This window comes from Megascapheus bottae, unplaced genomic scaffold (assembly GCF_031878675.1).
Source record: "Megascapheus bottae isolate mThoBot1 unplaced genomic scaffold, mThoBot2.hap1 HAP1_SCAFFOLD_76, whole genome shotgun sequence".
Lineage (NCBI taxonomy): Eukaryota > Metazoa > Chordata > Mammalia > Rodentia > Geomyidae > Megascapheus > Megascapheus bottae.
The window spans coordinates 260,294-278,311 of record NW_028327824.1 but is presented as its reverse complement, the minus strand read 5'-3'; the positions used below and the strand labels follow the sequence as shown (position 1 = coordinate 278,311).

The 18,018-nt window shown below is 40.2% G+C and overlaps 2 long non-coding RNA genes across 2 annotated transcripts; both read left to right on the top strand.

Annotated features, from left to right (window-relative positions):
* Nucleotides 1-1,493: 1,493 nt before the first annotated feature.
* Nucleotides 1,494-8,632, top strand: LOC150039116 (uncharacterized). The gene is made up of 3 exons (XR_016534536.1): nt 1,494-1,540; nt 4,288-4,393; nt 8,405-8,632. It is a non-coding gene; the product is annotated as an uncharacterized LOC150039116 (long non-coding RNA).
* A 1,985-nt stretch (nt 8,633-10,617) lies between these two features.
* On the top strand, nt 10,618-16,762 carry LOC150039115 (uncharacterized). The gene is made up of 3 exons (XR_016534520.1): nt 10,618-10,701; nt 13,354-13,424; nt 16,575-16,762. It is a non-coding gene; the product is annotated as an uncharacterized LOC150039115 (long non-coding RNA).
* The last annotated feature ends 1,256 nt before the right edge of the window (nt 16,763-18,018 follow it).

Here is an 18,018-nt window from a genome sequence, read left to right as displayed (position 1 = left end):
GTGCATTACTTCACATACATTGATACCCTTTCTCAAGTCTTGGTCCCCATTTCCCTCCCCCCACTCACACCCTCATCTTGTTTTTGCCCCTTTCCCATCAAATTTCAAATAACCAAATATGCATATATACAATATATCAGATAACAAAGTGAAATACTATAAAAATATGAGATAACTAAGTCACAGCAAAAGAAATGGGAGATAACATAGTACATTAAGGACAACAATCACTCATTTTATGGCTTTTGTTTCTATTTCCTATAGGTCCTTTCATTTAGCGACATACTGTATGTCCTTATGTATCTAGGTTTTGCTCTATTGCAAATCGCTGCTAGGAGAGCCCAAGGTTTCTAATGATTATGACAAATAGGTGAAACCATTGAGTATATGTTCCTTTGAGTCTGACTTACTTCACTTAATATGATTTTTTCTAAGTCTTTCCATTTCCTTCCAAATGGAGTGATGTCATTCTTTCTGACAGCAGCATAGAATTCCATTGTGTAAAAATACCACATCTTGTTGATCCACTCATCAATCGAAGGGTATCAGAATTGGTTCCATATCTTTGCTATGGTAAATAGTGCTGCAGTGAACATCGTTGTGATAGTGGCTTTAGTGTGTCCTTGTTTCTGGACGGTTGGGTAAATGCCAAGTAGTGGAATTGCTGGGTCATAGGGGAACTCTATGTTTAGTCTTTTGAGGAGCTGCCATAATGCTTGAATGAGTTTGCACTCCCACCAACTGTGTAATAATGATCCCTCCTGGCCACATCCCCTCCAGCATCTTAATAATATATATATATATATATATAAAGAAATTAGGCACAATAAAAATGTGTGATGGAAAAATATAGTCTTTTCAATAATTGGTATTAGGACTTCCATATGTAGAAAATTAAAATTGGAACCTTGTTTATCACCATGCACCAATATCAACTCAAATGAATTTAAAGACCTCAAAGTCAGGCCTGAAACACTGAAACTATTGCAAGTTGGAGTAGGAGAAATATTAGAACTGATAGGCATAGGCAGGAACTTTTTGGAAATAGTGGCAAGGCCACAGAAAGTAGGAGAGACTTAACAAATGTGATTATGTCAAAATAAAAATTTTCTGCACAGCAAAGAACATAGGTGCTAAAGTAAAAAGACAGCCAACAGACTGGTAGATCTTTACCAACAATATATCTGACAAAGTCCTAATATCCGAAATATACAAGAAGCTCAAAAATTAACATCTTCCCCAAACTAATGAGCTAATCAGTAATTTGGCAAAGGAGCTAGAAAGACCTTTCAAAAAAATAATAAAGTAATTTTTAAAAGAATCAAAGGAAAGGTGGGCATTGTAGACTTGTGCCTGTAATCTTAGCCACTTAAAAAGCTAGGAACTAAGAAAGTTCATAAGTAGCTCTCTCCAAAGAGGACAGATAAGCACTGTGATTGTATTAACCCCTTTTCTGTAGGACAGCATGGAGTACTTCGGGGAGCGCAGAACTGACAGAAATGTGAGCAGTCAGTTTCAAGGAGTAGAAACTCCTTCCCAAGTAAGTTTCTCTTGTCACAAAGTTATTTATGGTTAGATGTTAGTGGCACATTTAGCCTGGTCGCATCTGTAACTCTTCTTTAACAATCAATGATGGCAGAGGACTTGTGACTCCTAACCATTTCCTGATCTTTGGTGGCCCACATCTGTAGCCTCATAGGCTACTTGGCTTGGTTCTCTGCTGGGGCCTACCGGCAGCAAATTGGGGTTCCTGAAATACGGGGCAGGGACTGGAAAAAATAGAAGAGAGACAAACACATGGGGTTGGTAGGTCTGCAGCCCAGGTAAAGACTGCAGCCCCGTTTATCCTCAACTCAAGGCTTATATCCCTTCTTGAAACCAGGGAACTTCCAGGTGTTACATTCATATGGTAAATCTCAGGTCATTTAAACAGAATAAGGCCAGAAAACCATAAGACAATAAAGCAATTGTCTGATGCAAATCAAGGTACAGTTTGATTCCACTCTGGCTCCCAACAGTTCTCAACAGAGCATCACACATTCCATTTCTTATTCTTTATTCCCTACAGCTTCTGGAATTGAGTCCCCTCCCAAAAAGGAAGGTCAAATATCTGAGGTTTTCTGATGCCTGAAGATGATCTCTGGCTAGTAGATGATCTACTAGCCATTGGTTTCCCTAGAAAGAGAGATTGGATCCTTCACCAGTTTTTGCTAAGGCAATGAGCAATTCAAGGTCTTTAGAACACTGCCAGGATGGTTTTGTGATGACCCCAGTATAGGGGAAAGAAGAGTGCAGAGAAGAGAAAGAATGAGAGATCCTCAGACCAAGAATGAGAGATAAAGACACACAGAGATAATGGCAGTATGAAAGAAGAAAACAGAATGAACTGGGAAAATAAGTATTTTACGAATCTTGTTCCAGCAGACATTATCATATACTTTCATGCCATATTCTTAACATTGTTTAAACTATCCACTGTTGTCCTATTTTCCTCTGATAATACTTTATTATGAAAAATCCCAATTATATTGGATTGGAGTGTTGGTCACTATAAAAAAAAATAACTGACCAAAGAACTTAAAGTGGGGAAAGATTCATTTGGGCTCACAGTTTCAGGATTTCCTTTAAGGCCACTTGATCCCATTGCTTTGGGCCTACACTGACACTGAACAATCATGTCAAGGAGGCGGGTATTGTGGAGAAGGATTGCTCACCTCAAGGTTCCCAGGAAGCTGAGGAGAAGGAAGGGTTTGCAACATGATCCATCCTTCCAGTGACTTCTTTGGTTTCATGAGGCCCCAACTCCTAACATTTTCCCCACCTCCTACTAATGCTTTAAATTTAGGAAGCCCTCAGCAAATGAATCTGTGGATAAAGTCAAAAGCCTCATAATATAATTACTTCCCCATACCCACCTCTGAACGCTGCTGGTATACTGGGGATCAAGCCTTCCACCTATGAGCCTTTTAAGTGCACATTTCATATCCAAATTCTAACACACAAAGATGGAACCATACAGTGTATTCTGCAATGATCATCCCAACCTACAGTCATGCTTTGTTTATTCCTTCCCCACTCTTCTCAAACCCTGGGTCACCCTTCCTACTCTTCTTTCCTCAACCAGGATTACTTTGAAGGAAATTCTATTCATCAGGTCCTTTTACCTCACAAGAAGTTTGGCATGACACCCAACATATGCACTCTTAAAAAAAAATCCAACAACTGCAAAGCATCTACCCGACACTGATGACTGGCACCTGTCTGTATTTCTAGATACAGGCTGAGATTTGAGAATGGTGTTTCAAAGCCAGCCCTGGCAGGAAATCCTTTCATTCTTAGTTCTAATGAAGAACCAAAACAGCCTGAGTTGGAGATGCGAAGTGGTACAGCACTGCCCTATTGCATCTTGCATTGCCCTATTGCATTTTCAGGCATCTTTCTCACTATTGCCCTTTCATTGTTTGCCCACCCTGGGGCTTAAACTCAGTGGCCTGGTGCTCAGTAGGCTTGAACTCTTCACAAGTGGCACTTTACCAGGTGAGCTAGATATCTAGCTCAACTTCTGGCTAAGTATATAGAGATGGATTATCTCAAAGTTTTCAGCCCTGGCTGGCATTATTCTTCAGTCCTCTCAGCTTCTGCCTCCTGAGTAGCTTGGATTACAGACATCAGCCACTCGCATGCAGTACAAGTGCTTTTGCTAATTGGAAATGTGGCAGTTCACTTTCTGAACTCTTCTCAGTTGGTTCATCATCAGACATCTGGAGTTTCTCAAAGAGAATTCTAAGAAATCCTCTTTGAGCAACTTGCTAGGAGCCAAAGAGTATTGAAAGGTTCCCTTACCAAAAAAAAACATATTGGAGAAAAAGGCAGACAAAGAATCTCTTCTCTGTAGAGGACCCCTCACTAATGGTACAGAATCATCTAGTGCAGCTATGTGGAGATGTCATTCCTCCTGATGAGGAACTATCTCCCAAACCATAGTCCTTTGTCTAGTGCATGACAACAGATTTTGTCATCACTGTTTCAGCACCTTCACTGTTCTCATGGTCATAAGCAAGCCTAGAAGCAAGGGCTTGTTCTTTCCATGTTACTGTCTGCAATCCTCAGCTGGGCTCTTTTTCCACAATGAGGAAAATACATAAGAATGTTGATAATGTAAGGGCTCATTCTAAATGTTGTCTTCCTTTCTTACTGCTGTTCACAAGCTGAAAAAGAGAAGGAGATTAGGATACTGACTTTACATCTGGCATTCCCACTAAAGTGGAAGCTTTTGTTGCTTTACAGAGTCGCTATGTCCGCTACTTTGACATCTTGAAGAATGTGTTGAACTGGGAAATGCCAGTGAAAAAACCTCTTAAAATTGTGAAGTTTGTGATTTACTCCATCCAAGGTAAGTGCTTTAGAAAGGAAGGAGAAGACAAGAGGATGTGCGATCCACTATTTGGGAGGGTTTTGCTTATGTTATGCAAATGATCCTACATCACAGCTAAGGGTCAATGCATGTGACCTTCTCCCTCTTGAGCCCCATGTCAGCTCTCCTTAGATGCCTCTCTTATCCCTTACCCATTTCCACTTGAGGGGAGGTTCTACCCCTTGTGTTCTGTTCTCGATGTTCTTGTCTCAACCTAGGATAGATTTTTTTCATAGGAGAAGAGAAGATTAAAGAACCCAGTAGAGTCCTTCTTTCTCAGACTCATTTCTCCTTCATGGTTCATCTCAGCATTGCTGGCCCTGCCTCATTTTCTTGGCCAGTCCTTCCAGCGGCCCTTTCTTCTCAGAACTATAGTCTTTTCTCTCTTTCCTCCTCCTCTAAGCATCTCCTCACTATCTTCTCCATCAGGATGCCTTATTTTATTTGTTGCCACCTTTGGCCAGGTCATATGCTAGCATTCAGCTGGGGTTGTGAGCAGAAAAGACAAATAAGTGCTTAGATTTTAAAAAACCAACTACAATGCAGGGGTTTTCAAGGCTCTTTACCTAAAAGCCTCCTTACTGAGAAGGCTGACATGTGGAGGACCACAGTTTGAAGCTATCCCAAGCCACTCTGAGTCTCCAATTGCAACCAAAAAAAGCAAAATGGGGGCATGCCTCAAGTGATAGAGTGTCAGCTAGACAAGCTGAGCAGATTCAAGACCCAGACTTCAAACTCTGCTACTTGCAAATACAAAAGTTAGACTCTGTTGCAGGCCAGGTTTAGGTAGTACAGACAAGGTTCCTAGAGGGCAGCACTTGGATTCCCCTGACTGCCCTTGTTTGACACTCACACCTGAATCTCCATGGACATAGAACAGGTTTGGAGAACTTGTTCTTCTACTAGACTCCTCTAGCAACTGCCAAGTTGGTGCTGTTTCCAAGAAATCAGACTGTCTAGTTTAGACTTCCCAATATTGCTGGAAAGACTGGCACAGACCACCCAGTTCTCCAAAGTTTTCCCCTGGGTTCTCCATCTCAGTCTTCCCACAACTGGGACTACAGGCTTGGGCCGCTGTACTCTTTTCCTAGATGAAGTCTCTCTTTACCCAGGCTGGCCTAGAAAAATAGTGAAAGAGGTTATTTATTTAGAGCTCGAGAAACCTAAACATGTAGAAGAAGGTGAGACAGAGAATTTTCACTTCATTTTGTCTGTATTTTGTCGGTGGGTGCATGGGGGGATCATGGGTTTCCAGCCCAACCTGTGAGTTGTACCTGAACTCTTCAGCTCAAGGCTACGACCCTACCCCTGTTCCTGGGTGTTGTCCCTAAGCTCTGCAGTACCCTTGAGCCAAGCCCCACTTCCTGTTTTCTGGAGGTTAGATGGAGATAAGAGTCTTGGGTCCTTTTGTGCCCAGGCTGGCTTTGAACCTTGATCCTCAGATCTCAGACACTAAGGAGCTATGGTTACTATGGAAGCCACTGAGCCCAGCTTTGTCTGTATTTTTCAAGGATGAAATTCCTTTGTGTGATGTAAATTGTTTAAATGTGAGGAAAATAAAGGCTTAGCACATCGTACTTGTGCATTTCAGTGGCTTATTGCTAGAGGATATCAGTAGAAAGCAGTTGGACAACTGGAACAAGGGAGAGGAGAGTGCAGCAAAAGCCATGTTTCCATCAGAAATCTTTCTGATGATAGTGTTTGATCCATGAAATTAAGAGACACCAAAACAAGGCAAGATGAAAACCCAATCAGACATGCTTCATGTTAATGTGAAATAGGCAAGGTTGAAAGGAAAAACTTCATTGTGGCCTCTGAAACCAGATCTTGGAGGAAAGGCTAAAGGAAGAGGGGCCATTTGAACTGAGGAAAAGGTCACACACCCTGGGTTCACGTTGGTTATCCTAGCTACTTTGGAGGCTGAGAACTGAGGATTGTGGTTTGAAGCCAACCCAGATAGAAAACACTTATCCCCAATTAATTATAAATATTCCAAAGTGAAAGAGTGTCCCATCCAGCGGGACATCAACTAGGGCCAAGAACCTAGAGGGAGGAATGAAAGGGACAGGAGACATGAAGAAGGCAGCAAGACAAGCATCCTGATCAAGCTGCCAATTTTATTTTTCACACAAGGGTTTATATGCCTCTTCAGGAGAGGGATTGGGGTATAGGAACTGCTCGGGGGAGGGGGTCCGGTAGTTGGATGTTTGCTTGGGGTAGAGGCCAGGTAGTAGGATGTTTGCATATCAACGCAAGCAGGCATGTGTTGCTTAGTGACCTATTTACAAGATGCAAGCACATTCTTACAGTAAGAATTCAGGGAGGGGGAGAATGTCCCCGATCTCCTCCTGTCATCTTGAAATAAGTGAGGGGCAAGGATTTAGGCAATATCTGAATTATGGTAGGCATTAACCTGAGAGGGGGGACAGAGGCCCTGATTCCTAGAATGGAGGCCATGTTGAGGAAGAAGCAAGACCCACTGGCTCATGTATCTGTCTTTCTGCTGAGGCCAAACATCTATTTGCGGGGGAATGGTTTTCATAGATGCCAACCTCCATGCGATTGGGCGTGTCCCTCAGGAGACCCCGAGACTGATGGCTGTTTAGGCTGTCTCCTTGCAGTCTTAGCTGCACCTCATGCAAATGCTTACACCTGTCAACGGTAGATGCATATCCCTCGGGTGGGGATTACGGTTCCTCTGGGGGCCCCATAGTCCTCATAGCCATTTAGCATCTCCCTCATCTAGGCTGTTCAGCACTGGATGGAAAATTCACCCATCCAGAGTCACCATAATGGCTGGAACCAACTAGGGGACTTTGAGTTTAGCACAGAATGTCCCATCACCAAGAGTTTTTGGTTCCAGTCCTCTCAGGAAACGGCTGTGGGGTGCTGGTAGAATCAGGCAGAACAGAATATGTGGCAGAAGTTTCATCTCTCAGTAACTCCAATGGAATGTCACACCTCCTGCTGGGTTGCCTGCAAATTTCTGCACAAACTGGTTAAAGAAGCTAAACCTAAGGCCTGACTTCGGTGAATTTTCCCAATGATTCCCTGGTTGCTTTTCCTGAGCACACTCACTTTGTCAGGCTGACAACCCATTAGTTTTTTTTTTAACCTTTTCTTTTTTTAAAAAAAGAATTTATTAACATTGATTTTTACATCATATTTTAAATGACAAGTTCAACATACAAGTGTTCAAGGAGGCAATCTCTATTTACAATCACTGGGACTTAGTATTTAGAACTTAATCACAATGAAGCCAAGGTTAGTATGTCATAGAAACACATTAATTTATGAAATAAAACATTATGTCTATAGAGTCATAGGTTTTTATGTCTATATAGAGGAGGAATTTAGATTAATGTGGAGCAAATAGGGGAATGCAGCCATAATATTTAACATATATCCTATGAACCTAGGGAAATGGAGAAGATAGGATAGGGGTTGATATATCCATCAAGATATATTGTACTTATAAACTGATTGGTTAATGTAAACCCATTTGCGTAACCACCTAAGATACTAAAAGTATAAGTTAAAATGGCATAGAACTATTTGTCTCTAATGTACACAAACAGGATTGTTTGGGTATACCTGACCAATATTATCCTTGATATTGATTTATAAATTTGACTTAGAGAAAATTAAATTTAGATTATTATTATAGAACTCTAAAGGTAGCATTTCATAAGCAAGAAATTCTGGAAGCTCCCAATGTTTTTTTTTCCTGGAATGGTGATGTAATAAGAATTTATCTTGTAGAAGATTAAGATATAATGATTTTTCTCTTTCTTTGCAATATTGTAAACTGCTTTAAGAGGCAGAAACCATTTGTAAAGGACAAATTCTATGCAAGATCAAATGATTAACTAAACCCACAACCTTAGCTGGCCAATATTTTCTCTCTTTATTCTCCATTGAGTTTACTGGCAAGACATTTTGCTCTGTACTCTAACAAACATATACGTTTTCTTTTTCACTTTTATGCAGGAGTAGGAGAAGGTAATGGAGCAGACCTGAAAATTGAAATAATAATGCAGCACAAGACTGTATTTACTTGTACTCGCCAAACCTGCACGGTGAGCCAAAGCTCATAAATGAGAATTCTCATGTTTGTTTCAAAGCTCCCAGTCAAGTGGCATGATGGTCTTCCCCAAAGTAACACTCACCAAAAAGAGACAGCTCTTGCCCTCTGTCACCATTCCAGTTGGCATTGCTTAGTTCAGATGCAAAGCAGAGCCTTGTTCCAAACAGTTTCTCAAAGATATTGTCAAACTGGGCTTCAGTTTAGTGCTGCTTCGAATTCACTTGTGCCCACAAATGCTAAGAATGTCCCCAGGAATTACTCGAGGCTTTAAATGCATACATCGTGTCAGTATTTGCCATATGATCTTCCTTTTGATCATTTTGATCATGTATTACAAAGCTCTGATTCTCAAATGCAGTGTTCTTGAAGGTCACCTTGGCACTTGTGGAAGTGGAAAGTCATAGGTTCAAAGAGTGATGCAGAATCTGTCCACTCAGCAATGGGCTCAGTGACTATCATTGAGATGTTTTGTTGGCTGTCACCTTGAGATCAGTAGAGACAGCATATGGACTGAGGAGATGCCTCTTTACCAAAGCCATTTCTGAAATGTTCAAGAAATTCTCAAGACTGTGCACCTTTTCTAGGAGAAATTGGCAAATTTCCTTTTTAATCCCAAAGGAAGCTTTCAGAATGATTCCCAGGTTCCTGTTGTAAGTTCTGTACATGCACACAAGTGTAGTGTGTTGTGAGGTTTAGGTAATATATTTGAATTTAATCTCTAATCTATGAGTTATCAAATCAGTGTAAAAAGTGACCATTTTCAAACCACTTTGTCACATAGGACACTGATCCCATCAATTCTTAGCCCATATTTATTCTTATTTTCCTGGATTTTAAGCTCTGAATATATAACAACCCTAGTGTAGCCAAGCTATTTCCATCAATATCTGGACCTACAAATTCCCATTAGAGAAGACTGACTCATCTGTTTGGCACATGGAATAAAATTCTCAGTTTCATTGATATTTTTGCTGGTTTCTCTTCTCAGGCCTATATTATTCCTCCTTTATTAAAATCCTCCAATGACCAACTGAAATTCTACTTTCTAGAATATGCTTTGTTATTCAAACTTTCTGCTGTATACTGCCCTCCCATAGGACACACTTGCACACTTCCTTATAAAGCTTGAAAACAATATATTATTTTCATATTGTTCTGTATGTAGAAAACTTCCTGAAAACTTGAAAATCATGTGAGAGTCTTCTGTGGGTATGTTTCTTGAAGCCTAGCATAGCTTTCTTCTTATTCTATGATGGTATATGAATATCAGAGTAATACATGGGATGATTTCATAGTTGTTAATCCCCAAACTTGACCTGTTTGTGGTCATTCCATTCACTGGAATGGCTCATTGACCTCATCAGCAACATAATATTTGTCATGAAAGTGGGGTCAATTATTCATTGCTTCTTGAACATCAATATACTGTTTCAGACTGAAGTTAAAAGCGCATCCTTAAAAGAATATAAAAATCGGATGATTCACATAGAACAGTCATGTGTATTACATTAGAAACTCCTGGTCATATAGGATGAGACTAAATGAAAGGATCTCTAGGATATTGAAACAAGAGCTTTATCTTGTGTGATTGTGGCTCTTAATGCACTCCATTATTCCTCTTCTGTTTAGTTTCCTTCTGGTTAAACTCATATTGTTACTGTATCTGACTTTGTGACCTGGTATATTGTATGTATGTTTATTTGATTATTTAAAATAGGAAAGAGAAGTGGGGAAACAATATGATTGGGAGAGGTGTTGGGGGAGGAAAATGGGGACAAAACCATGAGAGGTGGTATCAATGTGTGAGAAGTAAGACACCTACTATCTGGTGAATATAACTGTAATCCCTCTATACATTACAATAAACAAAAAGACACTTGTCAAAAATGAATACTTTGCTTCTCAAGTGTAGTCTTAAGATAGCTATCAAACATTTGGAGCCCAGTACCTTTACCACTTCAGAAAAAAATTACTGCTATTTTCTATATGAAATTACTGAGCTATGAAATTATGAGTATATAATGAATTAAGGATGATTTCATGAGTGAAAAAGAATACTAATCGCTGGCAACACTTTGAGTTCCTAATTCCATGTGTTCATTGACAGATTGTCCATGATATTGATACAAATAGAGCAATCTTTTTGGTGCCCAACTGTCCGGACTTATGTGATGATATAAAAGTAAAATTTTCTTCTTCGGTGAGTCCTCAAGTATCCTGCATGATTGTATGCTCTTTTGTTTGGTCTGGGTTTGCAATTTCCTTTGCTGCAGTTCCCTAAAATATAAAGGACAGATAAAAATGCATGTCTCGGGAAGGGGAGGAAAACACAAAACAAAGTCATCAGAATTTCTTGTATATATTTAAAATATTTCTGATCACTTTCTTCTGAATTGTAAGCAATTAATATCTGTTACTTATCAAATGAGAAAAGTATGAAAGCAAAGATGCTAAAAAGAAACCGACATTGTTGACTTTCCATAAGAGTAATTACAGTTATGTTGTCTATCTTTTAAACACGTCATGATCAGTGTGTTTACCAAATGTGAGGGAGATTTTACTTTCCTGTCCATAATTATCTATTGACTTGCTATCATTAGTATCACTGTGTAATTTTAATGGATCAGCCGTACATGTCATGTCTGAGTGTCATATATGACTATAATGATTTTCTATGAAATCATCTATTCCTACTCTCAGTAAGAACTTCCATGTGTTCTGTATGCCCTCTTTCATTACCTGCTTGCTCACTGCTGAGCAGTCTTAGGTACTGAGATGTGAATGTGAATGTTGAAGCAAGTGACCACCTGGGAAGTCTCTCCATTTCAATGTTTCCTCTTGGATAACAGAACCACTGTGAATTCTTGCTTAGCTAGTGTCTCTAAACAAACACTGTGGTTTTTTCCCCTGGTGCAGTGGGTCTTGATGAGAGCTAGTTTTGTGATTATTAAGGGTTAAGATGGGATGGCATGCTTGTGAAAAATGAGGAAATTATTGATTACTGGTTTGTTTTGTTTTTGGCCATACTTTGGTTTGGATTTTTGCTTGGTTTACTTGCTTGGCTAAACATCTATCACTCGAGTCATGCCTCCAGGCCTGTTTGTTTGCTGGTTAACGTGGAAACAATATTTTACTTTTTGCCATGGCTGACTTTGATCCTCCAGATCTCAGCTTCTTGTGTAGCTAGCCATCACCAATATTGATGCCTAATTATTCAAACTAGCTGTCAGTTATGGAAATAGATGTGAGTTCTATGTCTTTGGGCTGACTCTCAAGGACTCTGTCTCTGGACAGGACCATACATTCCAGCTTTGTTGTGATGGAGCTCCAGGTGAAATGGCTGTGGATGCTGCACAGTGTGTCTTTCACAGGATGATTGTTTACCCTGGTGGGGAGTGGCTTCATGTCTAATTGTCCCACTGGTGACCATGGATCCTCCTCACAGGAAACTTGTTTGTACTGACAGATGACCTATAGCTGCTGTCTGACTTTCTACCAAATTAATCACTCTAGGAAAACCCTGAATAGAGCAGGTTGTATATGCTTATTACATAAGTCACCAACAAAGCATGAAAACACAACACAGTGAATAAGAGAAGCAGTTTATGACAGAGAAGGGAAAGGCAGCACATCTTGCAGGGCCAGTGGATGGAGGGGAGCCATCCAGGGGAAACTGATACCTGACCAGTGGAGGGACACAAGGCAACCTTAGAAGCAAATAACATTCTCTTGGGGGCCAGGTGTGACCTTAGCAGGTTTTCCATGGGAGGTTTCATTGTGGTCCAAGGTGCTGTAACACAAGTAGTCACTGTGACATATCTTCAGAGGTCCTGGTAGTATGGAGTCACTAGGTCAAGTGCATTGTATCTGCTGTCACATAGACAGGTGATCACTAGAAAATGGGTGCATGAGACAGGTGTCTAGCTCATTCCCACTGAGGAACTGAGAGGTAGCAGAGACTGGAAACTGTTGGGGGTGGCTGTGCCCTGCTTCTGGTATTCCAGCCTAACAGAGTCAAAATGAAAGCAGAGCAAACAGAAAGGATGAAGAATTCACCACAGTATGTTTGGTGTGTGTGTGTGTGTGTGTGTGTGTGTGTGTGTGTGTGTGTGTGTGTTTGTTTGTGTGTGTGTGTGTAACCATAGGTCTTTAGTTGATTCTTTAGTGGTGTTCTAATCAGATTGAGAGATCATTGTCTATATTTATCATATAAAAACATCCCTGAAGTTGAATTGGTGCCAAATGGTCATTCTATGTTTAACTTACTGAGAAACCCACAGACGCTTTTCTACCATTGCTTTCCCATTTGGCATTTGTGTCAGCAAGGTCTGAGGACTCCAGTGGTCTGTGGTTTTGCTGAATTTTGTTGGTGATCCTAGTGGGTGAGACAGTAGAAGTCCAGCTCTGCTCTGCATGTGCTTGCCACCTTTGGGGTATACTCTCTGACTAACTGAAGTATATGCTCAAACCCTTGGTGTTTGTTGCATCTGCTTTTGTTTTTCAGACATTAGTTTTTGAATTAAAAATATTGTGAATACAAGATCCCATCCAGATACAAAATATGCCTATGTTTCCCTCTGTTTTGGTGCTACATTTTTTCACCCTGATTATGTCTTTTAATGAAATCCAACTGAACAGTTGTTTTCTATTTCATTGTAGTAATTTTGATCCTTTATATTTTTAATGAAAAAGTATTCTCTTCAAGCCTCTGAGTACATTGTAATAGATAGGATGTTGCAATTGATGTACACAAAAAGGCAGAAGGAAGGAACGTCAACCCCAATGCAATTATTAGTTTTTGGTATCCATTTTATTACACAAATCACCTCTTTCTTTAATCATGTGTTTTTAGAAGCTTCCAAACTATTATGATGACTGTGCATTCTTCATGTGGTTCCATACATCTCTCATAGAGAAGAACAGGTAAGGACAGATTGTAAGACAGATTGGCAATTCCTTTGCCTACTATACTAAGCTCATTTTCTACAAAAATAAAGAATTGCTTAAGCAAACATTTCCTATCCCCTACCACAAGGCAATGTGTCAGTGAAGAGGCAATTACCCAGATCATAGTAATGATCAAGTTCTCTCACGACGTGTACATCTACCCGGTTCCTGGAATATAGAAAGGTCTAGGTGGATGTCACTTTATTGGATCATGATTGGTGGGATTCGTCTAGGGAGGCTTTAGCTGGCTTTCTTCTGCTGTAGGCACATTTCCATGTAGGACAGAAGTTTTAAGGCCTGAGAAGTATTAGCAATTTCAAAAGCATTGTTTGGTTAACCTCCCCTTTGAAAAGGTTTCCTCATGACTGAATGATGTATTATTGCTAAGAACCTACTACTTTATCTAGAAACTCATTCCTGAACCTACAAAGACTCAGTTTTCAGGAGTATTGACCTGTGGTGGTAAAAAGAAAAACACTTTCTAGATCATCCATATCAAGGCAGAAATGACTGTTGTCATGTCCTCAGAAAAGTGTGAGGATAGATATGAAGACCTTGGAGCTGGGGGAGGTGGCTCAGGCCTATTATCCTAGCTACTCAAGAGCCTGATCTGAAGATTAAGGCTCAAAGCCACCCTGGGCACTAAAGGACCTGAGACTCTTATCTCCAATTAACATCTAGAAAAGGGAAATAGGGGTTAAGTTAAGGGTAGGGTGTTATTCTTGGGTTGTAGAGCTCAGGGACAACACTCAGGCCCCATGACCCACCAAGAGGGAGAGAGAGAGAGAGAGAGAAAGAGAGAGAGAGAGAGAGAGAGAGAGAGAGAGAGAGAGAGAGAGAGAGAGAGAGAGAGAGAGAGAGGGGGGGGGGGAGAGAATGAAGACCTTAGGCCATGAGTTTGTCCTCGTGGTAGAGTGCTTGTCTAACGTGCACAAAGACCCAGGTTTGATTCCTCGGTACCACATACATAGAAAAAGCCAGAAGTGGTGCTGGATAGTATTGGTTACATCCAGTGCCAGACTTCTCTTGAAATCTGAACTGGGCCTGATAATACCTCAAATCTATTAAGACAGCAGCAAGAAAGCCTCATTTCTACAGATTTGTAACTCACATACAATTTGATTTTGGAAAGAGTAAACTCTACATTTAAAGGAAAAATTCTATCCATTTTCCTATGTGTCCAGCTGTCTCTTGAGCAAAGTCCTCGACAAAGGCAGGGTGTTTACTTGTTGCTTCTTGTCAAACTGGTTCTTGCTAAAGGATAGCTTTGTCCTTTCCACCACCATCATCTCATTGGAGATTATAAGAACATTGGATCCTCCTTTTTCTAGTCATTTCTGGAAAATTGGTATCATTTTTTCCTTGCTTGATAAATCTTTTTTTTTTTTTGCCAGTCCTGGGCTTGAGCTCAGGGCCTGAGCACTGTCCTTGGACTTTCTCAAGGCTAGAGCTCTACCACTTGAGCCTCAGCACCACTTCCGGCTTTTTTCTTTTTTTTTTTTTTTTGCCAGTCCTGGGCTTGAGCTCAGGGCCTGAGCACTGTCCTTGGACTTTCTCAAGGCTAGAGCTCTACCACTTGAGCCTCAGCACCATTTCTGGCTTTTTTGTACGTATGTGGTACCAAGGAATCGAACCCGGGTCTTCATGCATGCTAGGCAAGCACTTTAACCACTAGGCCAAACTCCTGGCCCAATTCCGGATTTTTTCTATGTATGTGGTACCGAGGAATCGAACCCGGGTCTTCATACATGCTAGGCAAGCACTTTAACCACTAGGCCAAACTCCCGGCCCTTGATAAATCTTTTTTACACTGATGAGATTGTGGCTTAGACAAAAACATCATTTCACCGATTCAGGGCGATATAGCTGGGCACTGGTGGCTCAGTGACCTGTCATTCTAGCTACACAGGAGGCTGAGATCTGAGGAACAGTTTGAAGCTAGCCTGGGCAGGCATTATCTATGTCACACTTATCTCCAATGAGTCCTTGAAAAATCAGAAATGCAACTGGAGCTCAAGTAAGAGAGGGTCAGCTTGAGCAGAGAAAGTTTATTGAGAACTCAAGGTCGTGAGTAGAAACCCCACTACTGACATTAATGTAAACAAAGACAAATACAAAAAAAAACCCAGAACACTATTTAATTACGAGGTTTCATTATACACCCAATTATGTCTTGGTAATTATTGTGACAGTCCTGGGGCTTGAACTCATGGCTTCTGCACTGTTCTTTGGCCTTCTCAAGGCTAGAGTCCTACCACTTGATCCACAGCACCACTGTCAGCTTTTCCTATGTATGTGGTACTGAGTCATTGATCCTGGGTCTTCATGCATGCTAGGCAAACACTCTTACACTAGGCCAAACTCCCAGCCCCTTGGTAACTTTTGTTAATTATAAACACTTAGAATATATGTTTGTTTGTTTATTTGAAGTAGGGAAAGGGGTGAAACAACATGATTGGAAGGAGGTGGGTGGAGGGAAACAGGGAGAAACACATGAGAAGGTGTATTAATGTGTGAGAAGACCTGCACCTCCTACTACCTGACAAATGAAATTTAAAAACTTTTACAAAACACTTAGATAATATGCTCAATGTGGGTGTCAGTAATTCTCTAACAGGCATGTTGTGACTGATCAATTTGTTTCTGAAGATTAAGGTCTTTTATGTCATTCCAAAGAGGCAGAATGGGCTAAGTAGTGAAGACAAGTAGAACTTAAATCCTGGTTGCATCCAGAAAGTCTCTTTGTAAACAAGGGTGTGCTATTGGATGACTATTCTGTTTTGGTTTTATTGTTCTTTTTTTAATGTCGGGAGAATGTAAAGATGGATTATAGTTATATTCGTCAGGTAGTAGGTGCATTACTTCTCACATAATTGTACCCCTTCTCATGCTTTTGTCCCCTCCTCCACCTCCCAGTCCTCTCTTTTCCCCCCTTCCCTTCCCTGTTTCAAATAAACAAATAAATGTGTATACAATATACCAGGTAGCAAGTCACACACAGTAACAACATGAGAAAAACCATAAGGGCAAAAAAACGAGAAGAGAAATAACATAGTACATTAAGAACTACAATCACATACTGTAAGCCCTAAAAGAAAATGTAATGACTTTTTTTCCTGTCCTTAGACTTTATTTAACACGAGCTGACCTGGACAATCCACATAAAGAAAAGACATGGAACATATATCGTCCAGACTTTGCTGTAGATATATTCTTTGAAGAAGTCTTTCAGTGACAAACACACTATCTTTATACCCATCACTGTTTAAATTTTCTGTATGTTTATTAAATAAATTATATATTGGTAATAGTAACCTGTCTTCAGAGTGTGTATGTTTCTATGAACTCATCAATGCATGTATACATATGTACATACATCATAATCTTGAATTGGCTAGTTTATGAATTTACCAATTGTATGTCTCCACAACTACTGGCCTTCTTCTCTCAACTCATTTTCTTTCTTCCATGTGTATCTATTTTTCAGAATTGCTACAAAAAAGCCAGGAGTGGTGGCTCACTCCTGTAATCCTAGCTACACAAGAGGATGAGATCTGAGGATCTGGGTTCAAAGCCAGCCAGGGTACTAAAGACCATGAGACTCTTATCTCCAATTAACCACTAGGAAAACCGGAAGTGGCCCCTGGCTCAAGGGCCAGGGCAATAGCCTTGAGCTGAAGAGCAAAGGGATTGTGCCCAGGCCCAGAGTTCAAACCCCATGACCAGCAGAAAAATAAAAAAGTACTGCTAGAAAAATATGCATATAATTTACATCATTCTACCTCTAATAGTCTATAGTGAAAATAATTTATTTCCAATACACTATGTTACAAGCTCTTTAAATTTTAAAAAGAGTTTTCAGGTAAGATAGGTATTTAGAACTACTTATGTTCCAGCAGTAACCCTCTTGGGAATTTATCCAAAAGACTGAAAGTCAGTATACAATAAAGATATATATATATATATATATATATATATATATATATATATATATACCTCCATGTTCATTGATGCACTAATTACTATACAACCATGTTAAGGAAACAGCTCAGATGCCCTACATCAGATTGATCCAGAGAGAGAGGAAGAGTGAGGAATTTTATATCAAAATGGACCTAGGTAACTTGAGAAATGGAAAAGATTGGGAGAAATTGGGAAAAATGTTTGAAGGCGTGGCATGGATCAACATGCATTGCACTCAGAAAGTGACATGTTCGATTGAAACCACTAATTAAATATAATGTACTAATTAAATGTAATGCACAAAAGATTTTCCAAAGATGTTTCAACTGGGAGATAATGCCTCATGCCTGTAATCCTAGCTACTCAGAAGGCTAAGATTTGAGGATCCCAGTTCAAAGACTGCCTGGTCAGGAATGTATGTGATTCAGATGTCCAGTTAATCACGTCCCGAAAAAAGTAAGAAGTGGATTAAGTGGTAGAACACTACACTAGAGCCAAAAAGCTCATGACAGTGCCCTGGCCCTGAGTTCAAGCACATAATGGGCACATACCCAGGTACATTCCCGCATGTATGGGCTCTCCCCCTCTCTCTCCCTCCCTCTCTCTC